General features: G+C 36.6%; 1 long non-coding RNA gene and 1 other non-coding gene across 2 annotated transcripts in view; both read left to right on the top strand.

Annotated features, from left to right (window-relative positions):
• Positions 1-25,987, top strand: part of LOC124961066 (uncharacterized) — a 52,207-nt gene that overhangs the window by 9,809 nt on the left and 16,411 nt on the right. Inside the window, exon 2 of the long non-coding RNA XR_007104219.1 lies at positions 6,576-6,707. This is a non-coding gene — a long non-coding RNA (uncharacterized LOC124961066). The remainder of the gene's footprint in view (positions 1-6,575; positions 6,708-25,987) is intronic.
• Positions 5,591-5,692, top strand: LOC124962543 (U6 spliceosomal RNA). The gene has a single exon (XR_007104547.1). It is a non-coding gene; the product is annotated as a U6 spliceosomal RNA (small nuclear RNA).

The following is a 25,987-nucleotide window of genomic DNA, read 5'->3' as shown; positions in this document are numbered from 1 at the left end:
TCCCGCGTGTGCGTGCGCGCACACACACACACACACACACACGACAGTTAATATAATCAAACAAGAAACTAGCATGCTTATTCTGGAAAATGGGTTAATTGAATCAAGAAAAACAAAGGCAAGTATGTATTATGAATCCCTGACCTAACCAGGGACCCAGGGGTGGAGAACAAAAAGAAACACAGCAGAAATAGTAATCTATTCCAAGAAAAAGCAATCTCGCTGGCTCTTGGCCCATTGAACTGCAGGAACCTTTGCCACCAAGGACATTACTCTCTGCCCTGTGGTATCGGAACCTGGGAACATGTTTTTAACTGAAGGAAAACCACATCAGAGTCCTCAAGAGGTGGAAAGCTAGTCAGTGTCTTCCAGGGTGATATGGACTTCTGGCAACTCACCCCTGGAGGTCAGAGTGCCCCAGCTCAAGTTAGGGGAGTCATCTGGAAGAACTAAGGAATTCCCCAAGGAACCCAAGGAATTCTTCAGAAGTATCTGGGCTTTACTCAGGGGAGACAGCAGTCTGGCTAATGTTGTGGTGAGACCAAGTGAAGGGCCCTTCTGCTCCCCTGTAGGGAAAAGAGCCTCCCTTCTGCAGACTGATGAATATCAGTGAGCCCAAACCACATGTAAAAGAGCCAGAACATATTGCAAAAGTTCAATTGCAACTTGGCTCTTAAAGCTTGACCAAAGGAGCATATGAACACTGTGCCTAAAGGAGGGGTGGGAGAAATGTCTGCTTTTTCTGTTTCTGTTTTTCTTACCATTCTTATAAACTCTGCCAACCACTTCCCCAAAAGTCATAGTGAAGCATGTTCTTTACCTGAACAGAGTGCATGAAAAAGAACCCAATGAAAAGAATATACACACTGATTTCACACAAACAAGAGCTTAATGAACATTGAAAAGCAATACCATTCTTTCATTCAGTAAATATTAACCAGGCACCCACTACATGTCAGGCTTTGTGCTAGGCACTGGGAATATAATGGAAAAGAGGAAAGAGTTCCTTGGTCTCCAGGAGTTGAGAGCAGTAAAGCGGTGGCAGGGAAAAGGTGAGGGAAGAAAGAATCAGAATGAGCAAAAATTTCCCCTATTGATTTCTTGGCACCTTTATGGAAAACCCAATTGACCATGTATGTGTGGGCCTGTTTCTGGACTCAATTCAGTTTCATAGATCTGTATCTTTGCATGGTAACACCATGCTATCTTGATTATTTTAGCTTTACAGTAAGCAAGTAGTGATTGTTCTCTTTTCTGAAATTGTTTTGGCTATTTTAGGATTCTGCATTTCTGCATAAATTTCTACAAAAATATCCTTCTTGGATTTTGATCGAGATTGTGTTGAATCAATAGATCAGTTTAGGGGCCCTTGTCAGGTGTCTTAACCATATTGAGTCAACTGAAGTGTGAATAATGTATTTATTTAGATCTTCAATTTATTTTCTCAAAATTTTAAAGTCTCTGTCTACACACCATCATGATTTTGTTAAGTTTATTTCCAAATAATTTATACTTTGTGATGCCAATGTATATATTATTTAAAATTTTAATTTCCATTTGTTTGCTACTTTCATAGAGAAATACAATTGATTTTTATATGTTGACTTTATATCCTGTAATCTTCTTAAATTTACTTCTTAGTTATGGTTGCTTTTTTTGTAGACCCTTTAGGATTTTCTATGCAAATAGCCTCATTGCTAGTGCATAATTAGAGTTTTATTTATTACTCTCCAAACTACTTGACTTTTATTTTGGTTTCTGGTCTTATAGCACTAACTAGAAACCATTGAAAAGCATTGTCAAGAGGAGACATCCTTGTCTCCTGGGGTTAGCTAGGTTTTTAGTGGGTTTCCTTTATCAGGTTGAGAGAGTTTTCATCTACTTCTAGTTTGCTAAGGGTTTATTTTTTAAAATTATTGTTGGGTGATTGAAGTTTATCAAAAATTTCTAGACCTTTTCAGACAATTATCTGTTTTGTCTGTTAATATGGGAGACTACATTTATTAATTCTTACATAGTGAATCAATCTTAGGTTTCTAGGATAAACCCCACTTGATCATGATGTATTCTTTTTTTACATGTAGCTGGATTTGATTTACTAAAGTTCATTAAGGATTCTTGTGTCTGTATTCTTTAGGAATATGGGTCTATAGTTTTCTAGTCTTTTATATTTATTTTTTAAAAAGTTTTTATTTTTTCTTTTTACCCATGACAGTAGAGTGTATTTTGACATATTATGCATACATGGGGTGGAACTTATCCTAATTAGGACCCCATTCTTGCATTCTTGTGATTGAACATGATGTGGAAGTTACTTAAATTTCTTTACTAGTGTTGGTATTAGCGTAAAACTAGTCTCATAAAATCAACTGGAAAAAATTTCCCTCTACTCTTTTGTAAGATTGGTTTTATTCTTTTCTTAAATATTTGGTAGAATGCATCAGTAACACCATCTGGACCTACAGATTTTCTTTGCAGGAAGGTTTACAATCACAATTTCGTTAGTATAGATAGGGATACTTAAATTATTTTGTTCTGAGTGAAAAAGAATGGTTGATCATTTGTTCTGATCTTTCAAGGAACTTATTAATTTATCTAATTTGATGCACTTTGCAGAGACATGTTTGGGTAACCCTAGGATGGCGACTGGCGCATAGTTAGTGTTAACACGGCGTGATCTACTTTTGCCTGATTAGTTAATGTCTCCTTTGTGCTAGTGGTCAACAGATATTCCTCATTCTTTCTTGATTGGTACCGAGGGGCGTGCTTCAATTGTGTTAATCCTAAGCTGATTGACTGCCTTAGGTATATAAGACACGCACCTATAGGAAGCACCTCGGATAAGCAGTATCTCTGATAGATCGCAGAACGCAGGTTGCAGATTGCAGAACTCAGGACTAAGCCACACCTCTAGATCGCAGGACGGAGAACTAAGAACACACCTCTGGGTTGCAGGTTGTAGGACATAGGCTGCACGTCGCACCTCCAAGAAGCGACCCACCTTTAAGAAGCAGCAGAACTCTAAGAAATAACTTCTCTGATAAGCGTAGCCTCTCTGAAAGAGTAGCATTCTCTAAAATTAAGCAAAGTCTCTCTTCCTTTAAGCAAAGTCTCTCTTCCTTTAAGCAAAGTCTCTCTTCCTCTAAGCAAAGTCTTTCTTCTTCTCAAAGCCTTTCTTCCTCTAAAACTAAAAGTAAGCAAAGCCTCTTTTCCTCTATAAACGAGCGAACAAGCAAGTAAGCAAGAAAGCCCAGATAAAGATAATAGAAGTAGTTCAGTTCCAGTCCACCTCCGATAAATTACCTCGGGATTGTTGCTGTGGGTGGCAATAGCACTTACTGGCAGAAAACCATTTGTAATATTCCTTTGTTATGCCTTAAGTGCCTGGAGAATTGTTCATTCCTGACACTGGTCACTGTGTCCTCAGGTTTTCTTGTTCAGTTGGGCTAAGGATTTGCCAGTTACATTTTTCAAAGAACTAGCTTGGTTTCAGTAATCTTCTCTTTTTGTTATACACTTATTATTTATTGATTTCTGGTTAATAACTTTCTTCCATGTGATTTAGTTTCCACTGCTCTTCTTTTTTCTAGTTTGTTATGGTGGGAGCTTAGATACTTGATTTCAAACTTTTCTTCTTTCCAATGTAATCACGTAAGTTCAAATTTTCCCTTCAATGCTGTTTTAGATGACCCCATACCTTTGGTAGATGCTGCTTTAATTTTCAGTCTGTTCAAAATATTTTCCAATTTTATTTGTGATTTCTTTTTTTGATTTGTGTAATTTAGAAGTATACTGTTTAATTTGCAAATTTTGGAGTATTTCTAGATATCTTCCTAGTTTTGGTTTCTAATGAATTTCATTGTCATCAAAGAACATACTTTGCATATTAATCCTTTTAAATTTATCAAGACTTGTTTTAGGGTCCCATTGTAGTTTTATCCTGGTAAATGTTCTATGTGTACTTGACAATGTTTATTCTGCTTTTGGTAGGTGAAGTTTTTTTTTTTTTTTTTTTTCCTGAATACATAGGTATGTTTAATCTGACACATTACATCAAAACATTGCACAGTACACCATATCTATATTAGTTCTACGTATTTTTGTGTCTATCAAAAATGTTTAACTTAAATTTTAAAAATAAATGTCAAAAACCCTCATTATATTCTCTGATTATAGAAAGTCATCTAAAGATTTAAAAAGTCATTTTCAGCTCCCAGACTTAGCTCTTTTCCTGTAACAAAATACCTGAAATAATCAACTGAAAAACAGGGAATGTTTATTTTGACTCGGAGTTTTGAATGCTTCAGTCCATGGTTGGTGAGTTCCATTGCTTTTGGGCTTATGGTGAGGCAGTATATCACGGCAGGAATGCATAGTAGATTCAAGTCTTAGAATAGTATTAAAGTCCACAAATGGGCTGGGTTTTAGCTCGGTGGTAGAGAGCTTGCCTAGCACATGTGAGGCACTGAGTTTGATCCTTAGCACCATGTAATAAATAAATAAATAAAATAAAGGTATTGTGTCCATCTACAACTAAAAATAAATTTTAAAAAAGTCCACAACTCTAATTTTGTCTACTTCTTCTACATCTACAAGGTTTTGCATCATGAAGTTTGAAACTCTGTTGGCATTGTTATGTCTTCTGATCAATCAATCCCTTTATTGCTATGAGAACCTGATCTGAAATTTACTTTGTCTAATATTAGTAGAAGCAATTTCTTTCTTTTTGCTTAGTGCTTGCATACCATATATTTATCTATTCTTTTTTTTTTTATTTTTGGGGGTAAGTTTTTGGGAAACTCTTTCATATTTAACCTTCTCCTGTCTGTAAAGTCAGTTTCTTATAGACTGCATATAATTGAATCTTATTTTTCTACCTAATCTGATAATCTGTGTCTTTTAATGTGAGTGTTCAGACCACTTACTTTCAATATAATTATTAACATGGATGAATTTAAATTTACCATTTTGATAATTACTTTCTTTCTATACCATCGATTCTTTGCTTTATTTCTTTATCCACTTGGATTAATCAAATACTTTTTATGATTCCAGTTTATCTCCACTATGGGCCTACTAGCTGCACCTCTTCCTTTATGATTTCTTTTAATTGATTGCTCTACGTTTACAATATTTAACTAATCACAGCCTATTTTTAAATAATACCGTATCTCTTCACATGACAAATGACAATATACTTCCATTTTCTTCCTCTTGTCCTTTGTGTAAGTATTGTTAAACTTATTACTTTTACATATGTTATTAACCCTCATACTTTGTTTCCTTTAAATAGTCAAATATCTTTAGAGATTAAATAGAAGAAAAAATGTTTTTGTATATATTCACATATTTACCATTTCTAGAATTCTTTATTCCTTTGTGTGGATTAAAATTTCCATCTTTTATCATTTTCTTTCTGCTTGAAGAGCTTCCTTGAACCTTTCTGCAGTTTTGATAATGATGACTATATATATTTTATTGAATATGTATATATATATTTACTGGGAATGTCTCTTTTTCACCTTTTTCTTTGGTACAGAATGATTATATTTATAGTGTTGGAGAATGCTTGTTTAAAACTGCATAGAGTGCTTGCTTCGGCAGACATATAACAAAATTGGAACGACATAACAAGATTGGCACAGCCCTGTGCAAGGATGACACACGCCTTCGAGAAGAGTTCCACATTTTTGTACTCAAAGCACTGAAACGTGCGCTTAAAATGGTTAAAATAGTAAATTTTATGCTATGTATATTTTGCCACAATAAAAAATGCACAGAAATGGATCTAAAAACACACATATAAAACTGTTAACTTTAGTTTACTCCTAGAAGAAAGAGTTGGGAGTAAAGGACAACTTTCAGGATTCTTTTTCTTTAATATTTTAACTTTTAATTTGGAAATACAGTACACACATGTGCGCGTGCACACACACACACACACACACACACACACCATTTGAGGGCAAAATATTCCTGAATTTCCTAAAATTAGGGATATTCTCTATAGTCATAGTATATTTAACAAATACAATAATCTAATTTTAATTTTAGTTTTTTAATAAGTTAAAAATTGTATATATATGATACAATATGTTTTATATACGTACACATTGTGGAATGACTAAATTGAGCTATTTAACATAAATACTACCTTATTTATCATTTTTATGCGATGGGAACACTTAAAATTCACTCTCTTGGAATTTTCAAGTATAAAATGTGTTGTTATTAATCGTAGTCACCATAACATACAATAGAGCTCTTGAACTTTATTCCTCCTGTCTAAGTGAAATTTTAGGTCCTTTAACCCAAATCTCCACTCCACCCAACCCTGTAGCTTCTGGTAACCACCATTGTACTCTCTCTTTCTATGAGTTAGGAATTTTTTTTTAACACTCCACATGTAAGTGAGATTGTGCAGTAATTTTTTTTTTCTATGCCTGGTTTATTTCTCTTAACATGAGGTTCATCCATGTTGTCACTAATGACAGGAATTCCTACTTTTTCAAAGGCTGAAAATATTCCCTTACGTATTCAAACTACATTTTCTCTATTCCTCCACTTTTCAACAGATTACTTAGGTTGATTCCATGTCTTGGTGACAGAAGAGTGCTGTGGTGAACATGGTCATGCAGATGTCTCTTCAAAGTGCTGATTTCATGTTCTTCAGGTACATACCAGTTGTCAGATTCCTGGATCATATGGTAATTCTATTTTTAATTTTTTGAGAAACTCTATACTGTTTTCCACAATTGCTGTGCTAATTTACAATCCCATTAATAGATGAGTCTTCCTTTTTTCTCCACATCCTCTCCAACACTTGTGATCTTTCACCTTTTCGATGATGAAGTCATATCTCATGATGGTTTGAATTTGTATTTTCCTGATGATTCGTGAGGTGGAACATTTTTGTTTTCATGTACCTGTTGGTCATCTATATTTCTTTTCTTCTTTTTTTGAAAAATGTCTACTCAAGTTCTTTGTTCACTTTTGAATTGGGTTGTTTTCTTACTATGGAGGTATTTGAGTTCCTTATGTGTTTTGGACCTTAACCCCTTACCATCTGTATGGTTTGCAAATATCTTCCCCCATTTCATAGGTTGTTTCTTCATCTCTTATTTGCTTCCCTTCTTGTGCTTTGAATGTTGATGTAATTCCTTTGTCCTATTTTTATCTTTGTTTCCTGTGTGTCTGTGGTAATATCCCCTCCCCACCCCAAATAATTGTTCAGAACAATGTCATGGGCCTTTCCCCCTGTTTTCTCTATAGATTTATAGTTTCAGTCCTTACAGTTAAGTCTTTAATCCAATCTGAGTTGATTTTCTTTTGTTTGGGCTGAGGTGTGGGTCTAATCTCATTCTTCTTGCATGTGGATATCTAGTTTTCCCAGCACAATCTATTGAGAAGACTGTCCTTTCCCCATTGTCTGTTCTGGAATTTTTGTGGAAAATCTGTTAACCATGAATGTACTGATTTATTTCTGAGCTCTCTATTCTGTTCTGTTGGTCTATTTATTTGTTTTTATTCTAGTGCCATGCTCTTTAGATTACTACAGCTTTGCAGTAGATTTTGAAATCAGGAAGTGTGACATCTCTGACCGTGCTCTGTTTGCTCAAGATTGCTTGTGTGTCTCTATGGTTCCATATGAATTTTTGGATTTTTTCTTAAGAAAAAAATTAGAATTTCGATAGGGATTGCTTTGGGTAGCATGAACATTTTAATATTATATATACATATATATATATATATAATTAAAAAATATATATTTTGTTTGTTCATTTTGGTACGGGATTGAACTCAGAGGCATTTGACCACTGAGCCACATCCCCAGCCCTATAGTGTCCTTGTCTGACTAAGTCAGGATAATGCTGACCTTGTAAAATGAGCTTGGGAGTTTTCTCTCTAAACTTTTTTGAAAGATTTCCAGAAGGATTGGGATTAGTTCCTCTTTGACTGCAGAATTCAGCTTTGAAGACGTCAGGTCCTGGACTTCTCTTTGACTGGAGACTTTTTATTGCTGATTCAATTTCCTTACTCATTATGAATCTGTTTAGATTTTCTTTTTCTTCATAATTTTGTCTTGGTTGGTTGTACATGTCTATAAATGTATTCACTTCCAGTTTACCCAATTAGTAAATTCATCCTTGATACAATAGTTTAATCTACCATTTTATTCCAATTTTATTGATTGACCTAATGATAGCCTTTCAAAAGGCATTTTCCTCTCTTTTGTGCAAAATATAGGTTCAGATCAAAAACTGAATTTGTTTCATGTCTCTTTAACCTCTTTCATTCTTGAACATTTCCCTTTTCTCTTTTTAAAAAATGACTTTGACATGTTTGAAAAATGCATGTCCCTTCTGCCACAACTGTTTAATAGCACCATAAACTCATTTCGACAGTTTTTTTTTTTTTTTTTTTTTTGTCTGTAATGAAACCACACACTATGGCTATCTTTGAGTGTGGTTTGGCTTTAGGCTTGTGAGTTTTCTAATTTTTTTTTTTTTTTTTTTGGTGAGTTGTGGTTTGTATATTCTTACTATTGTGTAAAGCTGTACTGGATATGAATCCCTCAGTATTCCTCTATTTTCCTATTGGTGGGCATTTGGGTAGTTTCCTGCACAGAGTTATTAGGACTTTGGGGCTAAGAACATTTGGGAACATATCTATTATAGATGTGAGTGTGTGAAGGGAGACAAGGTTGTTATATCTACAGGTTTAGTAGCTTTTGACACTTTTCTGATGTGGTTATACCAGTTTGAATTTCATCATATGTATATGAATGATCTGACTGCTTCACAGGCCAAAATAATTAGTACAGCAGTAAATTATCACTGAGAAGACTTTTTATGGGTCCATACCTATGATAAATAGATAAATAACTATGGAAAATAGAAAGGGCTTCTTCTTAAAATAGACTACCAAGTGCCAAGTAGTAAATGAGGAGAGAGCACTACAGTTGGAAAATGGCTATTTGTTGCTTAGACAAAAGTAATAAAGAAAGTCAAGAGATCTGTTTTGCTACAGGATGACTATAGTTAATAACAATGTTTTGCATAATTGCTGCAAGAATAGATTTTCATCACAAAAATGTATGAGATAGTGCACTTGTTAATTAGCTTGATTTAGTCTTTCTATAATATACATATTTCACAACATGATGTCATACACATAAATATATATAGTTTTTATTTTTTTGTCAATTAAAAAAGAACAGAAATTGAATAAAACAACTTTTTTTTAAAAATAGCTTTTGTTATGTTGATTTTCTCTTTGGATAATGACGTTTATAGATGTCAGTTATATCCAGTTGATTGATGATGTTGAGTTCATCTATGTACTTACTGGGTTTCTGATTGCCTGATTTGTCCATTTCTAATAGAGGAATGTTGAAGTATCCAACTAGAATAGTGGATTTATTTACTTTTCTTTCTAGTTCCATCAGTTTTGCCTCATGCATTTTGATGCTCTGTTTTTAGGTTCTTGAATACTAAGAATTGTTAACTCTTCTTGGGGAGTTGACCCATTTAACATTATGCAATGCTCCTTTTTTTTTTTAATATTTTTGGTTTAGATGGACAATACCTTTATTTCATTTATTTATTTATTTTTTAATTATTTTTTGTTCATTAAACACAAATGGGGAACAACTTTAATTTCTCTGGTTTTCCATGAAGTAGAGTCCCACTGTTTGTAATCGCACATGTACATAGGGTAATGATGTTTGTCTCATTCTATTATCTTTCCTACCCACCCCTTCCCCACCCCCCATTTCCTTCTACACAATCCATCCTTCCTCCATTCTTCCCTGACCCTCTCCCCCTGCCCCCGGTTATGTATCCTCATCCACTTAACAGAGAAATCATCCGGTCTTTGGTTTTGGGGGATTGGCTTCTTTCACTTAGCATGATATTGTCCAACTCCATTCATTTACCTGCAAATGCCATAATTTTATTATTCCATGTGACTGAATAATATTCCATTGGGTATATATACCACAGTTTCTTTATTCATTCATCTACTAAAGGGCATCTCGGTTGATTCCACAATCTAGCTATTGTGAATTGAGCTGCTATAAACATCGATGTGGCTGTGTCACTGTAGTATGCCGATTTTGTCCTTTGGATATAGGCCAAGGAGTGGGATAGCTGGATCAAATGGTGGTTCCATTCCAGATTTTCTCAGGAATCTCCACACTGCTTTCCAGAGTAGCTGCACTAATTTGCAACCCCACCAACAATGTATGAGTGTACCTTTTCCCCCACATCCTCATCAACATCTATTGTTGCTTGTATTCTTGATAATAGTCATTCTAATTGGGGTGAGATGGAGTCTTAGGGTAGTTTTGATTTGCATTTCTCTTATTACTAGAGATGTTGAACATTTTTTTCATATATCTGTTGATTGCTTGTAGATCTTCTGTGAAGTGTCTGCTCATTTCCTTAGCCCGTTTATTGATTGGGTTATTTGTATTCTTGGTGTAAAGTTATTTACTTTTATGTGGTGCTGAGTTTGAACTCAGTGCCTCACACATGCTAAGCAAGTGCTCTACCACTGAGCCACAACCCCAGTCCTGTAATGTCCCTATTCATCCCTGGTGACTTTTCTTACTCTGACACCAACTTTGTCTGAAATTAATGCAGCTATTCTTACTTTCTTTTGATTAATGTTAGCATGGTATATCTTTCTTTATCTGCTTATTTTAATTTACATGTCTTTATATTTATAATGGGGTTCTTGTAGATAATATATACAGATAAAAATTCTTTGATTCATGGTGACAATATCTACTAATTGGTGCATTTAGACCTTTGATTTTCAAAGGATTATTGATGTAGTTGGATTACTGTTTACCATATTTATTACTATTTTTTATTTGTTGAACTTGTTCTTTACTCCTGTTATTGTTTACTCCTTTCTGCCTCTTTTTTTTTTTTTTTTGGTGGTGTGGGGGAGACTGTTTTTTTTTTTAATTAGTACAAGTTAATTACATACAATAATAGGTTTCCTTGTGGCATATTCACACATTATTTTTTTAATTGAGCATATAGTATGATTCCCTTTTCTCCTTCCTTAGTCATATCAATTATATTATTATTTTTTAGTGGTTGTTCTAGTGTTTGTATTACATAATTATAACTGATCCAAATCCTGTTCACATAACATTAAGCTGCTTTGCAGGTAGTGCAAATACATTACAGTGAAATAATCCTGATTACTCCGCAATCTCATGCATCTTTGCTGTGATTCATTGCATGCAGGTGCGTGCACACACACACACACACACACATACACACTGAACACATTGTTGCCTTCATTGTTCCAAACTTGTTACATCAACTAAGAATAAGACAAGTTTTTCTTTTTCTCTCACTTATTCATTCTCTGAGATTTTAAAAACCTTTCTTCATGTAGATCTGAATTTCTGACATGTCATTTTCCTTCTCCTTGAAGAACTTCTTTTAACATTCCTAGCAAGGCAGGTATACTGGTAACAAATTCCCTTACTTTTTGTTGGTAGGAGAAAGTCTTCACTTCTTTACTTTTGAAGGTCAATTTTTCAGGAACAGAATTCTAGGATAGTGAGTTCTTTCCTCTTAGTACTTTGAATGTATCTTTCCACTTTCTTGCTTGTATGGTTTCTGAGGTGAAGTCAGATGTAATTCTTATTTTTGCTCTTCTATGGGTAAGTTTTTAAATTATTTTTTTCTGGCATCTTTTGGGATTTCTTTTCCTCTATGTCTGATTTTCTGTAGTTTTAATGTGCTATGCCTGAGAGAAAGAGACGGAAAGAGAGAATGAATTATATTTATCTTAATTAGTGTTCTCTGAGATTTATCGATCCATGATTTGGTGACTGATATTAATTATTAATTTTGGGGAAAAGTGTCAATCGTCATTGCTCCAAATATTTCTTCTGTTTCTTTCTTTCTTTCATTTCCTGCTTATATTCCTATTAAATGCATTTATACTGCTTTTTTTTTTTTTTTTTTTTTGTACCAGGGATTGAACCCAGGAGTGCTTAACCACTGAACCATATATCCCCAGATTGGTTATCTTTTCTTTCCTCCCTCCCTCCCTCATTCCCTCCCTCTCTTTCTTTCTTTTCTTTCTTTCTGAGACAAGGTCTTGATAAATTGTTTAGGGTGTCATTAGGTTGCCGAGGCTGGCTTTGAACTTGTGATCCTCCTGCATCAGGCACCTGAGCACCTGGTTGTTCTGCTTTTTGTTGTTCAGTCTTTTTTCTATTTTTCAGTCTTGGGGATTTCTGTTGAAATATTACTGAGCTGAGAGTCTTTCCTCGGCCATGCGCAGTCTACTACTCTGCCCATCAAAGGCATTATTCATTTCTCTTCCAGTTTTTTTTCATCTCTGGCATTTCTTTTTGTTCCTTTCTTGGAATTTCCAGCTTTCTACTTACATTGCCCATCTGTTTACACATGCTGTCAACTTTATGCATTGGAACTCTTGGCTATTAATCATAGTTGTTTTATTTTCCCTATTTAATAATTCCGATATTTCCGCCATATCTGATTTTGATAACTCTGTCTCTTTAAACTATGTTTTTTTCTAGTATGCCATGCAATTTTTTGATAGATGGAATTATGTACTGAGTAAAAGAATTTTTGTAAATAGGCCTCTGATAAAGTGGTATTAATGTGTGGAGCTGAGGTAACCTACAGTCCTTGCACAGACCTGAGTCTCTTAGGAGTCCTGCACCTCTGGACTATGAACTTCACAACTTATTTCATAAGTTTCTCCTCCGTGGAAGGGACAGGATGACTGGAGAAGGTTGAAGTGGACTGTTTCCCTTCCCCCAGGTTAATTAGGTTCTGATGTTACTCACGCAGGTTAGACTCTGGTTACATTTTCTCCCAAGGATAGATTTTGTTAAGAAGAACAAAATGCTCGGACACATTTTGAAATCATTATTCCTTTCTCTCTCCTTCTTTTGAAAGCACAGAGATTTTTTTTTTTTCCAGTACTCATTATGAAAACTTGGTAAAGCTTCCGGAGGTGAAGCTCACAAATGTGTGGGACCCTCTAAAACTTGCCCCCCCTGGAGATTTTAACTCCAAGTGTTGTTCACACTCAGCATCTAGTGATTCATCAACTACAGCTTAGGTTTTCCTGCCTTGGCACAGGTAGGTTTCTGATCCTGTTTCTGCTCTATTAAGTCTTGATTCTTGGTATTTGCCAATTTGGGGAGCGTCAGTTTTCCCCTGGTCACGCGTAGGTTGTGATCTCTCACAGATCAAAGAGTGGATCTTTCAGGTTTTTACCTGTTGTTAGGATGGAATGGCGACCTCCAAGCTCCTCACCAGTGAAACTGAAACGGAAGCTGTGATGTTGATTTTGGTCACTCGCTCTTGGTGACATCTGATCACCCCACTGTTTAATGATTATCTTTTTACTTGCAACTAATGTGCAAATTGTGGGGAGACACATTTTCCCAGGCAAATACTCCATATCAAAATTTTCTTCTTGATTCATCATTAATTGATAATTCCCACTCAACCTGTCTTTTCCTCTGATGTCTTACTGTGAATGACTATTTTCCAATGCCAGCACTCTCTCCCCCTTTACCATTTGGCACTTGGTATTCTACTTTAAGAAGAAGCCCTTCCTGTTTTCCATAGATATTTATATATTTACCATAGGTGTGGATTCATGAAAGACAGTTTTTTCCCCACTATTTATAATATAATACTGTACTTAATTATTTTGATGATCAAATTGCCCTAGGTTTGGCTAGTGAAGCCCTTATGAGTGGGCACCTTTGTTCTTGTGATATGTGATAATCCTTGTCATTTTGGGCACTTCTTTAATATCTAACAGAAGAAGATTACTCAGACTTTTCTTGTGTATACGTGCCCCAGTCCCAAATTCAATCATTTCTGTGAAGAGACTTGGTTCTTCTTATAGGGAAGTAAAAGGGCCCAACATCTGGTGCAAGATATACTCATTGCTTCTGGCAAATCTTTGTTTCTTTCACCTTTAAGTTGAGAGAACAAGGATATTTACACCTATATACATGCATACAAATACACATGAACCTGCATGAATATTTATAGACAAATACATATACAGGGAGCATGTATATTTTAGTGAGTTCATAGCAATATCTTTTTCTATGATTCCCTGCAATTCTTTTCTTGCTTTTTTCTAATTCATATATATATATATATATATATATATTTTTTTTTTTTTTTTTTCAGTTAGTGCTTTGGGTCTCTACAACAACACTTGTACTTATTTTCTCAGTACATTTAAAATAGTTTCAGAGTGTCTTCATTCTTGCCTCTGCAAAAGACAAGTCACTGGGGAGGGGGGATAAGAAATTGTTTGTAATTTTGCTCCCTGTCCAATTACCCTACCATGAAGGTACATAGTCAAATACTCTGTTCATTGCTAGGACCAGGTCTTTCTTTTTCTATTTTCCATCTGTGTGATTATACAATTCATTTGTAACCTATTTTGAATGATTCTTTCCATTTGTTCTCCATTTTGTTTGCCTCATCCCATTCTTATTAGCTTAATTAGTTTTTGAGTATGTAGAAGTCAGGGAGATGTGGAAGGGCTTAGGCAGCCAGGTCAAGGTGGTGAATGAGGAGGTTGGGGGCAGGGCCAGAACAAAGGAGCATGGAGACGGTGGTCTTCCAATGAGGTCAACTTCCTGCTCGAGGACAGTGCTGGTGGACACAGGTGGGACCCAATCAGACAGACTCTTCCGTACTCATGCTCCTAAATGGGGGATCCAACAGAAAAACTAAAACAGGCTCAGACTCGTGGTCAGAGGGGGCACCCATCAATACTAGTGAGGAGCTTGTGGACAGGGGAGGAGACAAGGAAAGGAGGACATTCCAGAGACCATAAAAAGAACAGGCCCAAACTCCCCGACTGGATTCCCAGTTCTGCAACCCTTCTCTTCAGAGAAGTCTATGTCTCTATCTCTCTCTCTTTTCAATTAACCCACTTCTTGCTTGCTATCTTTGTGTCCTGTTCTTCAGTTCTTTGCTGAATGGAGACAAGGAAGCCAGTACCCCTAAATGGTAACAGTTTATATTTCTAGAAGACACACTATACAAAGGCATATTGAAGAAGGGCTATTCTGTCCTCCATCTCTAACTGCCACAATCCCCTCACAGGTAACCAACTTCTTGCTTGGCTTATTTCTCACCTTTCCTGTGATTCTTTTTATAAAGGAAAAAAGATATTTATGTATTTTCTTGTTTTTCCTTATACTATTGGTAGAACACCACGTGTGCTCTCCTTAAAAACAGTGTTATTGAGGCATAATCTACAGAGCATGAAATTCATGCACGTTGAGTGTGTCTCTCTGCATCTTTTAGTAACTATATGTAGTCATGCAAGTGCTATGCTTTGAGTCTGGTTTACACCCTAAAAAACTCATGCTGAAATTTGATGGTCATTGTGGTAGTGTCGGAAGGGTAGTTGGAAATTTAAGAGGTGATTCCATCCTTAGGAGGGATTCATGCAGCTTTTGCAGGACTGGATTACTTCTTGCCAGAGCAGTTGTTGCACAGTGAGGTTTTTCCTAGTGTGTTATCTCTTCTGTATGCACCCACTTGCCCTTCTGCTTGTCTGCCCTGTTAGGATGCACTTGAGGCCCTCACCAGATGCAGCTGCTCAATCTTCCAGCCTCCAGAACTATGAGTTTAATAACTTTCTTCCTTTATAAACTCATCCAACCTCAGGTATTCTGTTTTGGTAATAGAAAACAGACTAAGACAGCAACCATCAACATAATTCAGTTTGAGACCACTGCTAGAATTCAACAGCTTCCCTCATGACTATTTCCAGATAGTCCCCAATCTCTAGTCCCAAGGCTGCCATTGATCTTCATTTTGTCTTATTTTTCCCTTTCTAGACTTTTCATATAAATGGAATTATACAATAGATGGTATTTTGTACCTGGCTTTTTACTTAACATAATGCTTTGAAGTTCATTTATGTTGTTGGGTGCATGAATAGTTGTCTCCATTTTATTGGAAAGAAAGAATAATTTCCCATTGTATATCCATACCACCAGTTGTTTATCTTTTCACCAGCTGATAGATTTTGGATTGTTTTAATTTTTTTTTTTTTGTTATCATAAAAAATGCTGCTGTGAACATTTGTTGTGCTAGTCTTTGGACAGACATATGTTTTCTTTGCTTTGGGGTAGATACCTAAGAGTGGAATTGCAGGGGCATATGGTAAGTGTATGTTTACTTTTCCAGAAGCTGTCAAACTGTTTTACAAAGTGCTGTACAGTTTTATATTCCCATGAACAATGCATTTGTATTTTTATATTAAATGTGAGCAAGTGTAGTCTTATAAAGTTGCTGAAAATTCTTAGCCTAAGTAAGCCAGATATTGTACTTGAGAACTTGCTCATTTTTTACTTAAGCAATCCTTCTCTTCATGAGTAGTTGAAAGATAAAATAAGAATATAAAATGAATGTGACTGAATTAAAAAAACACAGAGACCCAGAAACAGTTTCTGGGAATGGAGAGATACAGATGACATTACGAAGGGAAGAACTTCTTAGCCCCAGTCTTTAAAAATAAAGTTTAGTGGCATTGTAAATCTGAATTACTTCTCTTCAGTGAGATAGTTTATGGAAGGAAATATTTCTTTTCAATGATAGTGAGGTGGTAAATGGACAGAAGTTAGGGTGGGGTCATTAATTCCACATTTTGAGAAATTGGGAGAGAATTCAATAATTTAAAGAGAGAGCCTACAGAGTGGGAGAATATCTTTGCCACTCATACTTCAGATAGAGTGCTAATTTCCAGAATCTATAAAGAACTCAAAAAACTCTACACCAAGAATACAAATAATCCAATCAACAAATGGGCTAAGGAAATGAACAGACACTTCACAGAAGAAGATGTACAAGCAATCAACAGATATATGAAAAAATGTTCAACATCTCTAGTAATAAGAGAAATGCAAATCAAAACTACCCTAAGATTTCATCTCACCCCAATTAGAATGGCGATTATCAAGAACACAAGCAACAATAGGTGTTGGCGAGGATGTGGGGAAAAAGGTACACTCATACATTGCTGGTGGGGTTGCAAATTAGTGCAGCCACTCTGGAAAGCAGTATGGAGATTCCTCAGAAAGCTTGGAATGGAACCACCATTTGACCCAGCTATCCCAATCCTTGGCCTATACCCAAAGGACTTAAAATCAGCATACTACAGAGATACAGCCACATCAATGTTCATTGCTGCTCAATTCACCATAGCCAGATTGTGGAACCAACCTAGATGCCCTTCAGTTGATGAATGGATAAAGAAACTGTGGCATATATATACAATGGAATATTACTCCGCAATGAAAAATGATAAAATTATGGCATTTGCAGGCAAATGGATGAAATTGGAGATTATCATGCTAAGTGAGATAAGCCAATCTCAAAAAACTAAAGGACGAATGATCTCGCTGATAAGTGGATGAGGACATATAATGGGGGGTGGGAAGGGTTAGCGTTAGGGTTAGGGTTAGGTTTAGGGTTAGGGTTAAGGAGGGTGGTAAGAATGGAGGAAAGAAGGACTGTATAGAGGGAAAAGAGGGGTGGGAGGGGTGGGGGGGAAGGGAAAAAATGAATCAAACATCATTGCCCTATGTAAATTTATGATTACACAAATGGTATACCTTGACTCCATGTACAAATAGAGAAACAACATGTATCCCATTTGTGTACAATAATAATAAAAAAAAAGATTTTTAAGAGGAGAAAACTTAATACAGTTCCTAAGTTGTTCTTTTAACTTTGAACAGTGTGCTTCGGTGTTTGCAAAAAAAATCAGCCATAGAAGTAAGAGCTGCAGCTGCTCACTCAGTACTTCCACCCAAAGGGGGACAAACACCTGATCTTCACACAATGCTCTAAAGCACACTAGGAAAAAAACATCCCTCTTGAACAGAACTGGGCACAACTGTAACTTAAGAACCAACACTGGTGTATGCTGATCATTATTTAGGGGATTACCCATATGGTACATTGGGAATCCTGTAGGATTCAAGGTAATCCCAGAATCCATATCAGTAAACAGACTTTCAGTTTATTTGTAAATTCTTTTATTTTTTTGCAGTGCTGCGGATTGAACCCAGGGCCTCCTTCATGCTAGGCAAGGGCTCTTCCACTGAGCTATATCCCCAACCCTCTTTGAAATCAACTTCAGCTACATTTAAAAATAGTCAACAGTTATCTTTTAACAAAATCTCTTTACATCCCTCTTCAATGTTTTCTTCTCTTTGTTTCTGATATCTCTCTAGAAAAAATTCTCAGTCCCACATACCAAGCTAATGTATCATTTTTGGGGGGGGGGAGCTGAATGCAGTCAAGATAAATATTAAACAGTAAAACTCTGATGAAAGATTCATTTGAGATTATTAAGCATGTATCAAGTGCATCAGGGAAATGAAGGAGTATTGGGGTAGTAAAATATTTTCCTGAAACCCCTCCAATTACATCACATGGGTGAGTAGTTGCTTTCTCATAGGATCAGTTCTCATCAGGTTCATGAATTACTGGGTCTGAGGTTTTTAAATATTTTTATTTTTTAAGAAAGAGGCAAATAATTCCTGAGAATTTAGGCTATATTGGGATAAACCAAATAAAAATATTTTATATAGAAGGGAAATATTTATCTATCTGGTTAACTGTAGCTTTATAGAGATATAATTAAGTACTGAGTAATTATGGAAGGGGAAAAACTGAAGGATAAGATAATACATGTCCAGAGGAATGCTGGATATAGCTGACAAAAAAATGTGCCTAATTGTCATGTAGCACCCATTGTAATTCACATTCTGTGTAATCTCCTTATTTCTAGAAATCCTCTCCCGATTATATAGGCACACACATGCGCATGTGTGCACACGCCATATTGATTTTTATCATTGGTTTCTCTTTCTAAGTTCACAGCTGTGCCATTCCCCTCGTGGGAGGGTATCTGAGAAATGTTATAGAGGAAACGTGGGGATGTTAGTGCTTCTGTCATGCTTGGGCAGTGTGTTGATTTCAGGATCCACTCCAAGCTGTTCATAACACCCCATGTGCACAATGGGCTGGCCATGGGATGAGTTTTGGCCAAGAGTAGAGTAACAAACACAATATAACAGATGGAGGGAAAACCATGAATGTACGCCTGGGATGCTGCTAACTCCTGGTGAATATTTAGTATGTAATATTCTATCTCATTCCTGTGGTTACAGAACTTCATTTTGGGGGGAGAAATCTGGCAATGGTGGTTGCCTTTCCTTCTGTCTAGTGGTGTGTTGGTAAATGTTTTAACAACTAGTTCTCTGGGGAATTAAAAAGCATAACTTCACCTGATTTATAGCATTTGCTGATTTCTTTTTTTAAATGTTTTTATTAGTACATTAGAGCTATACATAACATAAAATCATTTTTTAAAAATAATTTTTGTTTATCCACTCATCTGTTGAAGGCCATCTAGACTGGTTCCATAGTTGAGCTATTGTGAGTTGAGCTGCTATAAACACTGATGTGGCTATGTCACTGTAGTATGCTGATTTTAAGTCCTTTGGGTATAAACCGAGGAACCAGATAACTGGGTCAAATGGTGATTCCATTCCAAATGTGGTATATATGCACACAATGGAATATTACTCAGCTTTAAATAAGAATGAAATTATGGCATTAGATGGTAAATGGATGGAGTTGGAGGATACCATGCTAAGCGAAAAAAGCCAAACCCAAAAAACCAAAGGTCAAATGTTTTCTTTGATATGAGGATGCTAATTCACAGTAAGGGTTGGAGGACGATAGGGAAGAATAGAGTTACTTTAGATTAGGTAGAGGTGAGTGAAGGGAGGGGAGGGGTGTGAGGGTAGGAGGGATAGTAGAATGAAACAGACATTATTACCTCATGTACATATATGGCCACACGACTGATGTGATCCTACAACATGTACATTCAGAAAAATGAGAAATTATACTCCATTTTGTATGATTTAACAAAATGCATAAATGCATTCTACTGTCATGTATAACTAATTACAACAAATGAAAAGTTTAAAAAAAATCTTTGTTGTAGATGGACATGATACCTTTATTTTATTTATTTATTTTTAAGTGGTGCCGAGGATCAAACCCAGTACTTCACATGCGCTAGGCAAGCTCTCTACCACTGAACTACAACCCCAGTCCCAAAATAATATCATTTAAAAGCTTTTTTGGTTCTTTTTAGATATACATGACAGTGTGGGGTTCATTTTGACATAATCACACGTGCAGAATCTAATTTGTGTGGTGCAAACACTCACTGTGGCTGATTTCAAGCCACCAGTCTGACATCACTCATTATGGAGTTAGGAAGTTATCATTGTGTAGTATTTCCGCTGAAAAGATGCAATAAACATAAATAATCACATGAACATAGGCAATAGTCAAAGATAGGAAATAACTGGAGCATGATGAGTTTTCAGTATTCATTACCTTTGATATTAACATAATTTAATGTTATGTGCATGTAATTTAGTTTTTAATCCTGGTCGTGTTTAACAACTAGTGTACCAAACTCCTGTGCCTTTAATCATTGAGTCTCACAGTCAGTGTGAATTGGCTGTAGCCCTTCTGTGCTTTATTCTATGAGAGCTATATTGATATCCACAGAAGGAGTACCCTGGAGATACCCCATCAGGAAACCAGAAGGAAGTGGAGAAGCAAGCCAGAGGGATGGGAGGTGGGGAGGACTGTGCTCAGCCAGAGTCCCTGTTGGTTTTTATTGCAGGATTCCCTGTGCTTTTCTGTTGTGAATCTTCAGGTTCATAGGAAATGCTGGTTACATGGTGTACAGAAACCAGCTTAGAGCAATACCCTCGTTTCTTACGACATACTTTTCCCCCTTCTATCACCTTCTCCATACTCTTGGCTACATGAGCTCCATTTCTAAATGCTGCACATTACAACCTTTCCATTTTCTAGTATTACTTTCTTTAAAGGGAACAGTAGCCTCAAGTTCTGCCTCCACTATCTACTCTTGAGAGTGAAGTTCCCAAGCATAATTTTTCTTCATTTATGCTCCATTTGTAAAAATATTTCATTCTTTGATGGTAACATATTAAAAAGCCATAGTTCGGGCCAGTTACTCTAAAGTTTATGCACTTGGCTTATCTGAGCTTCCCCTTCTTACCGAGCACCCCTGCCCCACCCACATGTGTGTGGATTTCTCCATATCTCAGTCTCCACCTGGTCTTTCCCTCAATTTTTTTTTCTCTCTTCCTGTCTATGGTTCCTTTAATTAGTCCATACATAGACTTAATTAATGCATTTTATTATTTGATGTTTTTATTAAATCAAATAATATATTCTCTTTTCTTTATAACAGTATGTGCACTATTTTTATTTTTATTTTTAAAAAATTTTTTACAGACTGCATTTTTATTCATTGTACACAAATGGGGAACATCATTTCTATGGTTGTACATGATGTAGATTCATACCATTCATGTAATCATACATGTACATGTACATAGGGTAATGATGTCTGTCTCATTCCACCATTTTTCATACCCCAGTATGTGCGCTCTTTTGAATAAAAAAATAACATGAGTTCCTGGTTAATTTTTGGAGGAGCTGTTAGCTGTCTTTGAGAGAGAAAGGTAGTTTTCCTACACCCATCCTAAGCACTATTTTTTCAGCTTGAGAAAATACTACTTAGTGGTGAACTCATAAAAGAAATAAAACACCAAATTTTTAAAAAGTCTTCAGGAAGCTGAACCAAGATAGTATCACAACACACTATCAATAGAACTGCAAGCCATTTTTTTTTTTTTATGGAAAATTGAAAGAAAAAAAAATCTAGAGAGGTACTAATACCCCGCATTCTATATAACACTAAAATCTGAACCAGCCATTGACATTGAATCTGAACTTTTATAGTAGCTTAGACCCATGACTTGTATGCTGTTCTTTAAATAGCAAGAAAAGATGGCCCAAGTGGTAAAATGCATGTCACATATGTGCTCGAACCAGGGAGAGGGGTGCCCAGCTGGATCACACTAGATGTGTGAGAACAGTGGCAAGCACGATACACTCGCAGATGCTGCAGGAACAGCCAAAGCGGTGCCTGTTGTTTAGACAAAGAAGCTATTTTTAAAGTTTAACACAAATGGAAAGCTTTTGGCTCTACGAGATCAGGAAGCAGCTTTTCATTTGGATGAGACCCTAGCAGGAGCCTCAGTGCACTCTCAGAATTGCATTTTAGAAGCTACAAGTATCCAAAAGCAAAATGTATTTTTTTTTTTTTTTTTTTTTTTTTTTTTTGCGGTGTTGGGGTTTGAACCCAGGGCCTTGTGCTTGCAAGGCAAGCACTCGACCAACTGAGCCATAACTCCAGTCCAAAGCTGTATAATTCTTAATACTTCATAAAATAAGGCCTAAGGGAAATAATAGTAAGGTTACGGGTCATTAAACCAACCGAGATAAAACTGAAAACTTCTTGAGAAGAGAGAATGGGGCTTGTTTTCTTTTGGACTCCTCAAAATTTCATTAAGGGATGACAACCTCGAACAGCCTTATTTTGCATGTGAAACAATTATAAAAAGGGATGCCTTTTTGGTGTTGGGGCCTAAGTCCTCTATCTGCTTCAACCTCTGATAGTTTCACTCAATTAACAACTATCTTATGGGGACCAATAGGCACACTTTTCAAAATGGCCGGATCAATGACCCACCTCTCCCTCTTCCCTACCCACCACAAAGGAAAACTGTGTTAGAGAACGTATTTCTAACCTGGGGCCAAAGCAGAGGTATTGGCTTCTTTCTTTGAAGATTTCCCAGGCTCTGGAGTTCTGCTGGTAAGAATTACTGGGTGAGTTTTAGTGCACATTGTGACACTCGGGACAAGAAGAAGCAGCAAAGAGCACTGTTCCTTCTCATCCATCAAGTGATAGAGGATTTGTGCAAGACAGAGCTTAGTGACCCTTTGTATGTGTGAAACATGGTTGATGGACATCAAGCTCTTGAATATTTCTCCCTAACATTCCTTGATGGGGGTGCGAGTAGATGCCCTTTCCTTCATGGGCCAAATTGGAATTACGAGTAGGAGGAATAAATATTTCTCCTCATGGTAAAACAAGTGAGCATGGTTTTAATTTAGATCAAGGAGATTCAAGTGAGATCCATGAGTGTTTTTTCAGTAAGACTTCTTCACAATGAAAACAGTTCTCATTGAAACGTGACTTGTGAGCCAGTGCCTAATTAAAGTCAGGTTTCCATATTGTTCATGCATGTACTATGGGAAATAAAAGGAGGGGGATGGAAGGAAAAAGAAAAATAGGAGATTCTAGGTACAGAAAGCATAGCAAAACATGATACATTAATCCATTGACTCTAACTATTCTAATGATTTGTCTTCAGACCAAATTAACAAGAGATTGAATTGAAATTTATGTTTACAAAAGCATCCAGAAATGTGTGGGAAAACTAAAGTCCTGCTAGTTCCATTGGAGGAGTGTTCTGTTTGGTTTCAGGGCTTTCCTGAAGAATAAAGCTTCACTTCTTTGTCAGAATGCTCAGGTGTGGAACCAAAATCTATCTGCAGAGTCACTCAACTTGAAATGTGGGTTATCCTCTCCCATTATTGCCCAGTGTGCCTTAAATCCCATTCTTGAGCTATCCATTGCTCCTTCTCGGATGAAAACTTTTAAAAATCTCACCTGTTAGAGGAAGTTGCTTTTCCTTTTGCCAAATGATCCAAATAATTTGTGGATTGAGTTGATTGTTCCTCCAATCCCCCAGGTGCCTAATCTTACAGGGCACAAAACCTTATTCCCCAGGGCTTTATTCTGAGGAAGATTCTTTTGTGAATCACAATACAGCTGGCATCACTTGAGAAAGTGTGACGAGACTAATTGGATGAGCTGGAAACCAATTACTTTAGAGTGAAGGAGGAAGTAACAACTGAGGATGGAATACATTGAGCTCAGGGGTTCACATCTGCTGTGCTTGATGCATTGGGACCCTCAGATTGCTACTTGACCCCGTTCAAAAGATACCATAAACATTTCAAAGAGAGGCCTAATTAAGTTAATTTTAATATTAGTTTACCAGCTATCAAATAGGATAAGAAGGATACATATTGAAACTAGGTGTAAATGAAATTTTAGAAAACGAACAGCTAATGACCTCATGCGAGGGAAACTTCGTGTAGGTCCATGAGTAGATAATGAAATCGTTATGCCTCATTTGGCTCCCTATTGATTGGAAAGATAGAGTGTGTTTCCAAGGAAATTTACAAACAAAGGCTAGTCCTGATTTGGATTCTCAGTGAGTACCAGAGGGTTCATACAACCTTTATCATTTAGAATCATGCGCCAGAGACATGGATTCTTAAACCACAGGAAATAATGGACCTGGAAAATTGTATTTTCTTAAAAAAAACTTCAATAGCACAAGCAACACATTTTTTGCGATCTCCGTCTGCCCGTGTGTATTGCAGGAGTTTTCCTTGCAGAATCACTCTCTGATTTTCCTTGTGAGGCTGTATCACATGGGCCCAGGTGGAGATTCTGCCTAGGAGTTCTATTAGCATTTACTGTAACCAGTGTGTAGAAAACACAAATGACTAAAGTCATTGCTTTAAAAACCCTTTTCACAATTGAATTTCCTGTGGAGAAGCAATATCCCAGGAGCATAATAGATCCCCCTGCCCCTTTCTTCCATTTACACAGATACTTTCATGGCGGACTAATGAGTTGCAATTCTAATCTATATTTCTGATTTGTTTACATGCATCATGCAGGCTGGCAATCTTTTGAATTTAAATGTGACTTAAAGTAAAATAAAATAAACCACAAGTAAATGACACAGAATTGCTAACAGTAGGGACCTTGTTTACATTCCACATTCTGAAAATATTTTGTTCAGCTGGCTAGGAAAACCACATGGTTGAGACAGACTGGGTGATGATTTGGTTTATTGCCTGGCTGGGGCCAAGATAGAAAAAGGGATGGCATGTGATATGGCTGTCTGTCACCTCAAATCCAGAGAAAGAACACATTTCCAGCACACATGTGATCTATGCTTTAACAGAAGAGCTCTGATAATCCCAGCCAGATCATCATGTGCACATGGCACTGGGCCAGAACAATACCCCAGTCTTTTGGAGTCCTCAGATAATAACCGTCTCCTCCTGTAGTTGGGAGCGGATGCTGCTTGCTTCACAAGACTCTCTCAGAAACTGCTTGTTCTTCAGGTCCTTTGTTCCTTCCCACTTGCTGGAATTATCCTCTAAGACCTTCATATTTCTCTCTTTCAACCTATACTGGAAGGCCTATCAAAAGACTTCTGCATGCTCGTCGTCCCCATTGGTTGTCCCGAATGGTTATCCCAGCCCGATTACAGCAATAGCTCAGGAGCAGTCACTAGGAGGACAAGGCACTCCCAGAGCCCACTGAAAATGCAAAGATGCTCTGTAACGTGGTCCCTGTCTTCCAGAGACAGAACATCTCAAAGGACAAACCCGGCCAGGATGCAAAGTGAAGTTGCTTGGTGTAAGCAATAAGAAAGGAGGCAGAGGTGTAGGTGAGGATGGAATTTAGATGAATTGGGTTTTAACAAGCCTTTTCTAATAGCAGGTACTCCTGGGGAGCAACTCAGAAAATCATTTACAGGTTGAGTACCCTTTTGCCTGAAATGCTTGTGATCACAAGTATTTCAGACATTTGGGACATTTTCAAGTTTTGGAATATTTGTGTACACATAATGATATAGCTTGGGGATATATCCCAAATATAAACACAATGTTTATTTGTTTCATATACACCTTACACATGTAGTCTGAATGTAACATTAGACAATATTTTAAATAATCTTGTGCATGAAACAGTTTTATGGTGTGAAATTTTCTGTTTGCAGCATCATGATCGTGTTCAAAAAGTTTCAGATTTTGGAGTATTTTGAATTTTGGATGTTTGACTTAGGAATACTCTTCAC

Source organism: Sciurus carolinensis, chromosome 12 (assembly GCF_902686445.1).
Source record: "Sciurus carolinensis chromosome 12, mSciCar1.2, whole genome shotgun sequence".
NCBI classification, from domain to species: Eukaryota; Metazoa; Chordata; class Mammalia; order Rodentia; family Sciuridae; genus Sciurus; species Sciurus carolinensis.
Note: the sequence above shows the minus strand (reverse complement) of the source record. Positions and strands in the feature narration are given on the sequence as shown.